At 41.9% G+C, this 12692-nt stretch overlaps 1 protein-coding gene across 1 annotated transcript in view; it reads right to left on the bottom strand.

Annotated features, from left to right (window-relative positions):
• Positions 1-12692, bottom strand: part of PPM1H (protein phosphatase, Mg2+/Mn2+ dependent 1H) — a gene marked incomplete at its 5' end in the record, with an annotated part of 133063 nt that overhangs the window by 34304 nt on the left and 86067 nt on the right. The window lies entirely within an intron of this gene.

Below are 12692 nucleotides of genomic sequence, written 5' to 3'. Positions count from 1 at the left end.
ATGGCAAAGAACAGACAGGTACAGGACTGAGCTGCACTGGCAGAGGTGGGAAAAGGCTCCAGTGCTGAGAGGAAAACAGCTCTGCTTTGACAGGTAACAAATTTACCGCTCCTGGACTTGCAGCACTCCCTTGCAGATGATCATTTTGCAAATTAGAGGTGGCAAGAGCATAAACCTACACACATTGCAGGCTCCCACTGGCCCTCCAATGCTACAATTAAGAACAACGTTGCATGCTTGAAACAAGGCAGACATGGTGGTTGTAATTCTTTAATTTATTTAGAGAAATTTGTGCAGAATTTTTGATGGAAATCCCTCTTTATGGAATCTGAACGGATTACAGGCTTACAAAAACATCAGTTTGAAGGTTTGCTGAAATTTTTTTCTACTTCAGCAGCACACTTGGATTTCTGAGACAGTCCTTTAAAACTCAGTAAAGACCACCACCACCTTTTCTGCAATATCATTGCTTTTATTTTTGCTGTCCTTAAGGTATTCAGATGTGAACCAGGCTCATTTACCCAATGACAGTGGCATGTTTCATAGGTAATTTGACTCACTTGAGTAAGCTCAACTTGGAGGGACTGTGCGTTTAGTACAGAGTAAGCACTCTTGCAATAGCCTGGGTTGAGCTGATCAAAGGAGCTGATCAGACACGAACCCAATTTTACATACTAGTTTAAGAGAGTCATAAGGAATCTCTGATCCTGTGCTTGTCTGAAAGAGCTAGAACAGAAACACACACTGACCTAACTGCTAGTGTGTCAAGCTAATTTTTTAATTATCCTTTGCTTCCCCTTTAATCACCATTTCACAGGAAATCCATATTTCAAAGACCACTGAAGTCTGGGGTTCAGCTTTTCCTTTGTGCACACTGACATACTTCCTATATATGCTGATGGCTATCATTCTCACTTCTATGGGTAGAATTGGGCCCTGAGGGACCAACATCATATAAAAAGCAATTCAGAGGCGAGTGGGTCAACCTTTCATGGCTCAACTTATTTTCACTAGAAATTGCAGCCACCTGGGACAAAAAAGTACAACCCGGCACCGAAAACCTTTGCAGGGGGAAATAAAGCAATGCCGTTGATACGTGATTAAATAGAGACTCAGTTTTATGTTTTTCATTAATGCTTTCAGCAGTTAGATTTTATTCAACTCAAAAGTTACAGCTGCTCATAAGAGTCAAGTGATTTGGTCTGAGGAGTTAAACAGCCCCAGCTATTAGCAAGGGGAGGGAGGCAGACACACACATCCAGGTCGCTGCTCTGAATTCAGCTCTGCTGGGCTCGTTATCCTGTTAGCAGTCTCGTTAACTTTCCACACCAGCTGCTTAGTAGTTTCCTGACAGCGAGGGATATTTCTGACCGTCTACATGACAAAAACGGACATATTTGTTGGCAGCCTCACCGCAGAGGCCGGGTGTGAAAGCCTGGCCCAGGAGCTGCCGCACTCGGTGGGATTTTTCCCTGTGATTTAAGAGGTGCCGAATCAGCCCCTAATTGGGCTCGGAGACCGAAGTGCCCTTCCAGTGACCTGGCAATGACGGAGCTGGAGCAGTGAGGCTGCCAAGTGCAGTCTGAAGGCTTTTCCCGTGGAGCAGCCTCCAGAGCCCCACATCAGCACCACGGAGGAAGCCTGGTGTCGAGAGCAGCCCAAGAGCTGCTTTTGAACACCCACTCTGCGTAGCTCTGCAGAACAATTATTTTTGACTTTATGCTTCCTAATGGACCAACAAGCAACATCGTGTTACGTGGACATTTCTGCTACTGCCATGCATGAGAGATGCATGTGTGTCATGAAATAGTGCTCTGCAAGCATTTAGCTCCCTGTGCATCGTGGAAGTACGAGCATATTATTTTATACCAGAATAAAGCTGCCCTATTAAACTGTCAAAAATAGCTACATAGGAAGGCAGAAAACTTGAAGAGATGCAGTGCTCAGGGAGCATCTGATTCTGCCATGTTTAATGGTGACATTTTAATTTCAACCACACTGGTGAAGCACATTATAGCACGGCCACAGGGCAAGCCTGCCAAAGGAAGCCGGGTGATTCATGTTTGTAGGGAACAAGTATGTCAACACTAACAAAATATTCTTTGATGACAAGGTTACTTCAGCGCCATACCGATCATTAATTTATATCAGCAATGAAGAAGTAATAAAAAAAAAAAGCATAAAAGTGTTTTTTTTTGTCAGCAGAGGAGGCTAGGAGTCACAGATCTGCAGCCCTGGGTGCACTGCCCTCCAAGCTCTGGGGCTCTTGCGCATTCTCCATGTAGCATCATCTGAGGGCGAGCAAAGGGAAACTGTTCCTAATGGCCTCCATGTCCTCACGGCTCACGTCAAGCAGTTTTTGATCATTTCTGAAAACTAGGGATTTCACCAAGTTCCCTCCACTCTTGAATTTAGCTACTTAACACCCAGCAAAAGGCACCCCACACAGACTGCAGGACTGCACTTGCCCTGGCATTTCATGGACACGTGCACCACACAAAAAAAGAAAGTACATTCACCAGTTTGGAACTGGTAAATATTCACAGGAAACAGGAAAACATTGAGGAAAAAATCAGCCAAAGTAGTCTAAAATGGAAGAAACAATCTGATTTTGTATCTCTTTCCTGGCCAATTTACTTTGAGGATTTTCTGCTTTGGAAAATGCCTGCCTTTAACAACTAGACATGGAACAATGTGCCTGGGCTTCAGTGTGTGAGATGGGGCTGACAGTCACGGCAAAGTCTGCAGCAGGTTACATCCAACAACTCTCACACATGTGAAAAGAAACATTATGAGCTTAAAAGGCTGCATGCAAAAAATCTGCATAAAATGATACATTTATCTTTTAAATCAATATAACTACATAGTCCATGGTGCACAAGTAAGTAATATTCTGAGCATCTTAGCATCTTAAGTATTTACTTACTTTCTATATTCAGATTTGATACTTTAAAACAAGAAGTGGTGCCTTAGTGTATAATCCCCTTTGAAAATAGGTGGTGAGTGAAAACAAGCAAAGAGTAAAAATCTGCCAGTGTGCTGTAGTGCAGCTTTCACACTCAAGATAGAGCAACAACACGCTAGCCTAGGGAAAATATCAATACATCAATTACTTCTGCATTTTTAATATGGATAAAACAGCCACCCCTCCTTCTAGCAAGCAGGGCTGGTTGTTTTTTTTCCTTTTTTTTTTCTCCCTTTCTTTTGTGAAGAACACAATCAGCTGAGAATTGCATAGCATCCTTTCTGCGTTTCTTATGAGAAACAAACAGAGGGAAACTCATACATTTTAGAGGAAGCTATTGTTGGTTACTCTCACTTAATCATACAGAGAAAGAAACACTTTAGTGAACAAGGTCAAAAGTGTAATTTCACTGCTGTCATGGGCCCATTGGGATTCTGGTGCTCAAAACAAAGAGGCATCTCCTACTGTTAGGAGTATTCAGGGGATGCCCTGATTCCATTACACACTTTTCCAGCCAAAAATGATTTGAAACGCAACATTAAACTGCACATTCCTACAACCGAGGATAAAAATCTGGTAAAGGTGACAAAGAGAGACCATTTGGAAAACCCTTTCTGACAGTGTATATCAATTCCAAGCCACAGGGAGGATGTATCTGTTTTGTCAAAAGGTGTTAAGCATTGTGGATTCGGTGCAGACGAAGCAGAAGTGTCTGGCCTGTCTGGAGAGGTATTAGAAATGTGTCAATGGAAAAGAAAGAGGGATTAAACTGACAGAAAGAATAAGGCAGGGTTTTATTACATTCAAATACGAAACCAAGCAGTAGATTTTAATTAGGTGTGTCACAAAATAGCTGAGGGAAAAAAATATAAATCCTAGAGCTGTGGAATTGGTCTAGGTGGGTGCTTGTTTACTACAGTAACTAAATGCATGCATTTAAAGAAGCCGAGGAAGCACAATGCTACTGCCGGCTGAGCTTCAGACTGGTTCTGTTTATTTATGTTTTCTTAATTGCTACAAAATGAAAGAGGAGTGATGATAAAAAGATTCAGCATAATGCTTACCTCCTCTATAAATTAAGTACTGGAACTTCACCGTTACGAACAGCCTTTATGATTACTGCTGAGTTTTAAGACCTTCAGCCCTGGCACCCTGGTTTCAATTACTACTCAACGTATCACTCTCCTTACTCCCATGCAGGATCATTTCCCCATGTTTACTTCGAAACCAGGTGAACAAATACTTCATTGCATTGGCCGTAATCATGGAACTACAGTGCAAAGCCTTTAAATGATTTCCTTAATTTTGTGCATTAAGTCAGGCTGGGGATAGTGACACAAGTCATTATACAATGTTTAGCTGGCATTAAAACAGGTCCCAGCGATGACATACCCATCACCATAAAACTCAGAGGTGAAAGCAGCAACCCTCAGCAACACAAATGGCAAAACATGCAGCTGCCTCCCACCTGTGATCCCCAAGATACGTTTTATATATGCCATGAAGAACAGTCCCAGGCTTTTGGGAAGGCCTTGCAGGGCCATGAGCCCTCTGAGCAGCTGGGGTGTCCACCTCAGGAGCATTGGTGTCCAGTATAGCTGTGGTGCTCTGTGAGGATGACAGTGCTGGGCTTCCATGGGTGTTGCATCCAAGGGCCCCTCCTCATTTCCTTGCACCAGAACTGAGTCAGCCGTGCTGCACCACCCTGGGGTGCTACAGGCATCTATCTCCTCTTGCTTTTCCAAGAAACATGGGAATAAGTTATAAAATTCAGTTTCTGTAAGAAACCTCAGGAGTCATCTTTCAGAGGCACCGTACCAGCAAGTGAGCTGCTCCTGTAGCACATTTGTAGGGTTTTATGTTGTTTCCAGTTACCTGATTCATTGCATTTACATTTCTAATGCTTATTTGGTGATTCCTGTGGCCTCTGGGAAAAATGAGGGTGCTGATACACTCTACAGCCACTATTTTGGTGGTCTGGTTGTACTAAACAATTGTATTATTTTTAATAAAGGATCATGACTGGGCAGGTAGAAGCTATTTCTCAAAGCAGGATAATATTCATGGCTTTCCATGGAAGTGTTTACTCCTCATTTATACCAGCAGCCGAGCCAGTCAGCATCTTCCTTACTGCCACTGAGAGCAATAAAAATCTGAATTTTTAGAGCTCTCCCATTCCATCTTGTGTATTCAGCTAACTTAGTAAGCAGTTAAAGGGATTTCCTACACCCAGCAGCCTCCCTCTGCCCCATATATTGCATCCAATAGCGAGAGGCATTTGGCTTCCACCAGCACTGTTACTAAACTTCTTCAGTTGTTTCTGCATCACTGCTCACTCTCTGGTTTAAAATTAAATATAATACTGAGCTTGCAGGTTGTCCACACAGCAGGCAGCCTGGAGAAGACATACTTCCCAGTAATTATTGGCCCCTGGAGCTCAGAGATTCTTTAGTGGGGTGTAGCTTGGTTCCCAGGAGATTGTCCCTTAAATTCCCTGCTCTACTTTAGGTCCTCACGTGGACTGCTTCTCTGAGCCAGTCTAAGTGTGGAGTTGTTATTATTAGCAGTTGGCTAATTATTAGCAGTAAGCTTTATTATCAGGGTTTCATTTTAAGGGCTAATTACACTTTTTTTTTAGTACTCCTCCCATCAGTAATGTGATGGTGTTTGCTATCTATATGTGATTTCTTTTCCTTTTTTGTTGTTTCATTGGGAAAGTAACTTTTACTATTAAAATATGCATCAGTGGTGCCTTTGTATGTCTACCTATACACATTTACCTTGTGCTATTTGCTACTCGGATACCAGTAGCATGACCCCAAAAGACAACTAACTGCACTACAACATTCTGTAATGAATTGCCTGTACTTTCCTGCTGCTTTACACCTGAACACACTGATCCTTCCAGCAGCCAGGAGGCCATTACAAGCCAGTTTGCAGCGAGAGGACACTGCTAGCCCACAAGAACTGCCTGCCGATGGTTCCAGCACGCTAACATTGGAGATTTGCTGCCCTCATGGGATTCATTTTGCTTGTGATGATTTCAGTGTATTCTTAATCTGAACACCGCCAAGCCCAGGGTCGCAGTGACGATAACATCACCACATTTCTGCACTGGCTGAACGTGCCACCCGTTACTCGGGTCGTGCCAGGGAGATGAGCAAAGCAGTGCAGTCACATCTCTGTGACCAGCTCTGAGCCTCGGGACTGGTATCTGTGGAATCAAAGCCTGTTTCTCTGCTGTCCAGGATATCACATTCATCTCCAGGACGAGTTACTATAGCAACTAAACCTGGGCTTAGGGATGAAGGCATCGCTGTGCAAGCCAGTGCTTGCTTTGCCAGTAATATGGCTGGGATACAGCTGACCACAGAAGATGGAAAAAGTGCAGGCTTTTTTTGCCTGCTGTTCAGCAATTTATCATTGAGGATGCCAGAATGATTTTAGCCCCTAAAGCATTACATCTACTTTGATTTCAGCTTTTCTACTTTCTTAACTTAGCAGCAGAACCTTCCAACACATCTCTGACCCCAGGAGACCGAGCAAGCCTCCAGTGCTCCCCCTGGCTCTCCTCCTGATGTTTGGATGGGAACTAGAGATGCAAGGTGGCCAGCCTGCTTGGCATGCCTTGGTGCAGGCCCTGTAACACTGCAATGAATAACCCACTGGTCTCTCTCTGGTCAACTAAAAAGGCACAGATTATAAAGACATTTCTGAGCTCAGCTCCGTGTGCTGGGACGTATGGATTCCACTGTACTTCTTACATCACAGGCTACCTGGACTCAAAATCACAGGCTCTTTATGCATCAGCATGGTACCAGTAAACGAGTGGTTAAAATTATGCCTCAGCACCCTTTGCTCAGCTTACCTCAGAGATTATAAGCTCTACAGGCTACACGCACAAAATACATGTGAGGATGTTATTACAGTGTGAATTTTGTCCTTGATTAGTGCTAATATGCACCAATAAAAGTCAGCAAACAGGGAATTTTTACTTGCAGTGGTAGCAAGCAACTGTTTTGTTTGTTTGTTTGTTTTTGTCTGGCTTGGTTAGTTAGTGTTTGTTGTTTTGTTTTTCAAAAGGCTGAAAAAAAACAAGGAGGATGGCAATTTATAGAATCCATTGCTCCTGGAAAGTAATACCAACGAACTGTGGCTTTGCAGCTTACTGAGAGAATTTGAATAGCAAAAATTTCTGTTCTTCCTCATAATCTGAAATATAAAGACTTCATGCACAGAAGGTATCTGTGTGGTTTGGGTCGAAGACCTGACTGAATGTACCACACATAGTAACTGTTTACAATGGCTTCAACACCTGCTAGGTTGCCATAGACATTGCTAAGGCATACTCTCTCCCAGAAAAAACAAGAGTTTGGAGAAGAAGGAGGATTTTTTTTTTTTTTTTTGGTCTTCAAAAGCCTATGAACACTGACTGCCAAATTAATCATTTCTGCCAAGTCAGTGCTGGAGAGGATGTGCCAGTGCTTTGGAACTCATCAGCCACCGCGTCGTTAGAAAATGCTCTCTCCCGTCACTGCACTTTGAGTGCAACAACTTATTTCTGATCCAACACTTTTTCTCCACACCTTTGATAAAGTGTTTCCTGAAGTGCCTCCAAAAGCTTCACCCGACACAAAATTCTGCAAGATGATCCGAGGTCACCGCTATTCCTGTGAATCCTGTGCTCTTACTTCTCCTTGGAAGGAGGCCAAGTGGCAGAAGGGAAGCAGAAGTGTTTGGAAGCCTGACTTGCAGGCCCTGCAGAAAGGAAGAGAAGCTGGGGAAACAGTGAGATGCTACTTGGCCCTATCTTCTGGGTCTGACTAAGATGTCACGCTCTTTTCCAGCATTTTCTGCTCAGCAGCAGAATCAGACTTCTCCACCTACCAAACTGCAGTCAGTGAAGGAGAATGTGCGTGGGAGAGACTCGCTTTGTTTTGAATCCAGTCCCTCTCCACTTCACAGCCTCCTGAGCAGACCAAGCAGAGGTTGTCTGTTGCCCTGGGAAGACTAAGCACTTATTATTTTTGAGTGATTTCGCCAAAGAATTAATTATCATCTAAAAAGAGGAAGTGCATGCAGCTTGGCCAAAACATGGTCTGTAGGTGTTGCTCTCGCCTCAGAGGAGGCACCACTTGAGGATTTGGAGCAATAAGAATTTTCAAAGGTGGAGGAAGTGTCATCATGGCAAAAGGACGGACCCTGTGCATGGCTCAGATTTGCAGTTCCTCTTGTCTCACTTTTAGGGGGAGACAGGAATAAGAATGCTGCTCCAAATACTGCAGATTGAAGAAGTGCAGTAACTGAGTTGTCTTTCCTTTCCTCCAGAGACCTCTAAAGACGAAACACAATCATTGTTTATGCAGACACAGATGTAAGGAGATAAAAGAGTTTAAAGAAAAAGATACACAATTTAGATTAGAAAATGGCTAGTTAAGAAAAATCTGAAAAAATCTTAAAATTAAAGTTTCTTAAAAGATACTGTAAACCAAGGACAAAAGCAAATCAACTCTACAATAATAATAGACTTGAACATTGCTTGGCTTCCACCCTTAAATAATGTTAGAGCTTCTGGCAAAAATCACCCTGCTGAACTGCCTTGAGGAAGAGGTCAAATAACATGAGCCACAAAAATGGGTCAGAATCTTCAGTTCCGATTTCTCAAAAATTCTAGTTAAGCTACCGTGTCAGCCAACAAATATATTGCTGCTTCCATGCTTCACTTGTTAACTTCATAAAACCACGATTCCCCAAATTTTACTCCGTTCAACGAGAACTACTTATGAAAGAAGCAGCTAACAAACATCATGACACAGAAGAGCTATAAATGTAGTGAGATTCAACACAAGCAGTAAATCTGGAAAGAATGGAAACAGTAAACACGGTAGAATTCCACTTTTGATTTACTATTATAGTGCATTGCGAGAAGTCAGTGTTAAATACACATCTGGGCAACTGAAGCTACAATGAAGTTGTTTAACCTGCAGCCACATGGAAAACCATCTATTCAGTGAGCTCATATCATTTAGCTATCCCAAATGCCTTAGCATTAGTTCTACAATTGCAAAAAGGAGGAGAAAATATGTTCTGAACATGAGAATATATGTTGAATATACCCTGAAAAGATGAGCACAGGGGAGCAAAAAGCAAGGAAGCAAAAAAATTATAAAAAGAAGAAAAAAAGAAAAAGAAAAGAAAAGAAAACAAAACAAAACAGAACAACAACAAGCTGATGAAGCAAAGCAAAAAATCCAGCGACCCCGCAAGTCTATGAAGCCTCCGAAACATCAGGCTCTTTGCTTTGATGCCATCTTATGCCAATATATCAAAAAAGCCCAAGAACTCATTTGCAGATTTAGCGAGTGTTTCAGGCCCTATGGATAAGTCAGATCAACTTGTGATGTTCTGCATCTTATACAATGATAAAAGCACTGCCTACCTAAGTGGCTCCAAACACAGCATAAAATGGCAGTGCCTGCAGTCTCTGAGCAGCTCCTTAGCCAGACAACATGAAAGCCAGAAGAACGCTTGTGCCAAAGATAGTTAATATGATCATATCGCATTAGAGTCATTGGAGTGATATTGGGCAAATGTTATGTTGCGTGAGGCTATACAGTAATGGGCAGTAATCAGTAAAAACATTTTAAGTCCTTGTTTTACTACTGCTTCATCACTAGCCATAAAAAAACATAGTAATAAAGAACATAAAACTAAAAAGAACCGAGATTAACAAGGCGTGTTATGGCAGTTTAGAAGTAAAAGTCACTTTAGCAATATAAAACTGAACAATACTACTTAAAAGGATGAGTAGAGATTTACTACTCATTATTAAAAATAAAAAATAAAAAAACAGCTATTCAGAGAGTCCACAGCATATCTATCAAATTGGTAAGCAAAGTACCAGTGCTCACTAAAAAGGCACTATAGATCGGATAGCTGACTACAGCACTGTCAGTCCCTACCTAAACAATCTTGCATGGACAGTGTTAACCATTGAGAGGGGGAAAGAGAAAGAGAGGCATTAAAAAGCTTTGGCCAATATTCAGGCATGAATTTTGACTGTACAAGTAGGTATATTTATGGCAGAGTTCAAGAATGATCAGCAAGCCATTAGAGAATGAAAGTGGCTCCCTCCAAGTTGTTTTTATCAGGCTCTGAAGACATCACCTCATTTTTAGTAGGGTTCTGGTATCATGTGCAGTTAACATATAATTATTACAGAACTGTGATTGCGTCGTTAGCAGAAGTTTAATTATATCATTGACATTAGTGATGCCATAACATCAAGCTCAACAATAGTTCATAACAAAACGTACAATTAGCACAATTTTTCTCCCTTTTACACCAACCAAAAGTGTTCAGCTTGGAGAAGCCTAATAGTCCCTACAGAAGTGAGCTAGGGCTGAACCTGAAAGGATTGCTGGCTGGTAATTTAGTAATATGGTAATTAAAGTCTTTTCATGATGTAATTACACATCAGCTACAAAAGGACAGCTGCTATACAACAGTGCCAGGGTACGTGGCATGAAATGATTAGATTTGAGAAGCTTTAGTGGTTAAACTGAATACCACAGACATAAGTCTGAGGTATAGCTGGCACCACATAGCACATTATTATTCAGGTCTCACACTTGGCGTTTCCTTAGTCTCATTGTGATAGTAACAGTTTGTTGTATGTACCTTGGTCCTGTGACAGCAGAAGCTGTTCAAAACCCACCTTTATAAGCTTCTGCTGTTTTGAAATTGCCTGGAATTAAAAGACCAAACCCTCTTCTGGGCAGAAGCGGTATAAATGAGTTTTGCGTAAACTCAAAATGTTCATTTCTCACCCCTGCAACACGAAATCTCCTCTCATAGACAAGTCTGTTGGAAATGTAGCTTGATTTATTTGCAGTTGTTTTTTTTCTTCCAGTGTGGGAGTGAAGAAGGTAGGAGAATGAGGACTGAGAAGAGGCACAAATGAGTAGGTGAACTCAAAGAAACTGACTCCACCGAAGAATGGAGGGTTTTGGCATGTGCTTCCAAAAGCAGAAAGCACAAAGTCCCCTGTTTGGGGAAAAAAACAAAACCCACTCTTCTCCTCAAGAGTATATAAATATTTTGTTTAGTAGTTTCCTCATAATATTTATCGCTGCCCTTATTTGTATCTGTACGAAATACAAAGTTGACCACGCAAGGCATGAGACAGCAAAAATGCACATATTTTTCCACTAACAAGAATAAGAGCTTGGCTGCACGACTGGGCTCTTAAAAATACAATAATGCACTGTGCACTCTGGCAGTAGGCAGACAAGCTCAGAGCTGCTTTTCTAGTCCTAAAATGTCATTTCAGAGATGATAAGCAACTTGGATGTTTCACAGACAACTGCAAACTCTCTTTCTGAAGCATGGGAAGTAGTGGGAAAGATCAAACAGTCTCCTACATTTAAAAGCTTTTATTGAATATAGTTTCTTCAGCTAGAAAATCTAGAAACAGGCCAATTTTGGGAGTCCAGGGAATTCTCCTCAGCATGAGGAATGTTTCTGTGAGGTCCATTTGGAGGGTGGAAAAATGAACTGTTTTTGATCTGAAGCGACTCTGTTACCTGCAGGATCTGAGAAATGAGTAGAAAAACTCCAGTCCTAGTTCAAAGCCTCGCCAGTGGTTTCCTTTCCCTTCCCATTCCCTTTTTTCTAAAAGAGATGTTTTGGATGGGCTTAATGAACATTCAAAGCTTTCTGAAGTCTCAGAAGTTTTAACTGCAGAGGACACTGGAACCACCTCACGATGACCATCAATAGGAGTTTCTTCCCATGAGTACCAAGAGGTAAGAAGGGAACTGAGACTGCTCTTGGGGAGCAGAGGAAGAACCCTGGGGAACCGGAAGCAGCCAATTACTTAAGAATCAAGACCTCAGCTACTCAGAAACAGACCAGTTTTATACCACACAGTTAAGAGACAATACAGCAATTCAGCTAACTCGATGCAAGAGACTCAACTTTACTTCAATGGATAGAAGCATAGGAAAACATGATTATTTTTAATTTAATGGAAGAGAGCTAAAGTGTAGTGCAGCTAATGGTTCTGATGAGCAGATAGGTGGTCTACTCAAATGTGTCTGCAGCCACCCTCTGTGAGGACTCATTTGCCGTTTGATGGGAAAAGGAGATTCAAATTTGGCACTTGTCAGGAGGAACTCGTTGAGCAATTTACAATTTTATTTAGCAAATTCATCATATTAAAAACAATCACCAACAAAAAAAGAATAGCAACTTTATGCACAATGGATTTGTCTTACCTCTGACACATTTTAAAGCAGCCAGAGGCAATAAAAAATATTTGGTTTGTTACAGAACACTTTGCTCTTGAGTGCTGTCTCTGTAAATACATGGCTGTACGCAGTACGAGCATGAACTGTCAGCACTCAAAACTCAAAAAAACATGAATGCGTAACCGTAGCAGTCTTCATCGAAAGACATGACTCAGTACCTGCACAGACTTTAGTTATTCAGCTGCTAACTAGCTGGACCCAACTGCAGACTCTGTCCTGTGGAGAACTACTCTGCCTGGCCTGCTTGTGCAGAGAGCTGCCAGAAGAAATACGTGAAGGTCTGAAGCCTTGCAAGAACAGTTGTTCTCTCTCTCTGGCAGTGCTGTGGCCACAGAACAATAGAGAGGGAAAGTATGCTTCTAGTTTTAGCTGACTTAGAAGACAAAGCAGCAGCTTTTCATTCACGAGATTTAAAG

Source organism: Netta rufina (genome assembly GCF_964035555.1).
Source record: "Netta rufina genome assembly, chromosome: 1".
Lineage (NCBI taxonomy): Eukaryota > Metazoa > Chordata > Aves > Anseriformes > Anatidae > Netta > Netta rufina.
This window is presented reverse-complemented; position numbering and strand designations above follow the sequence as displayed.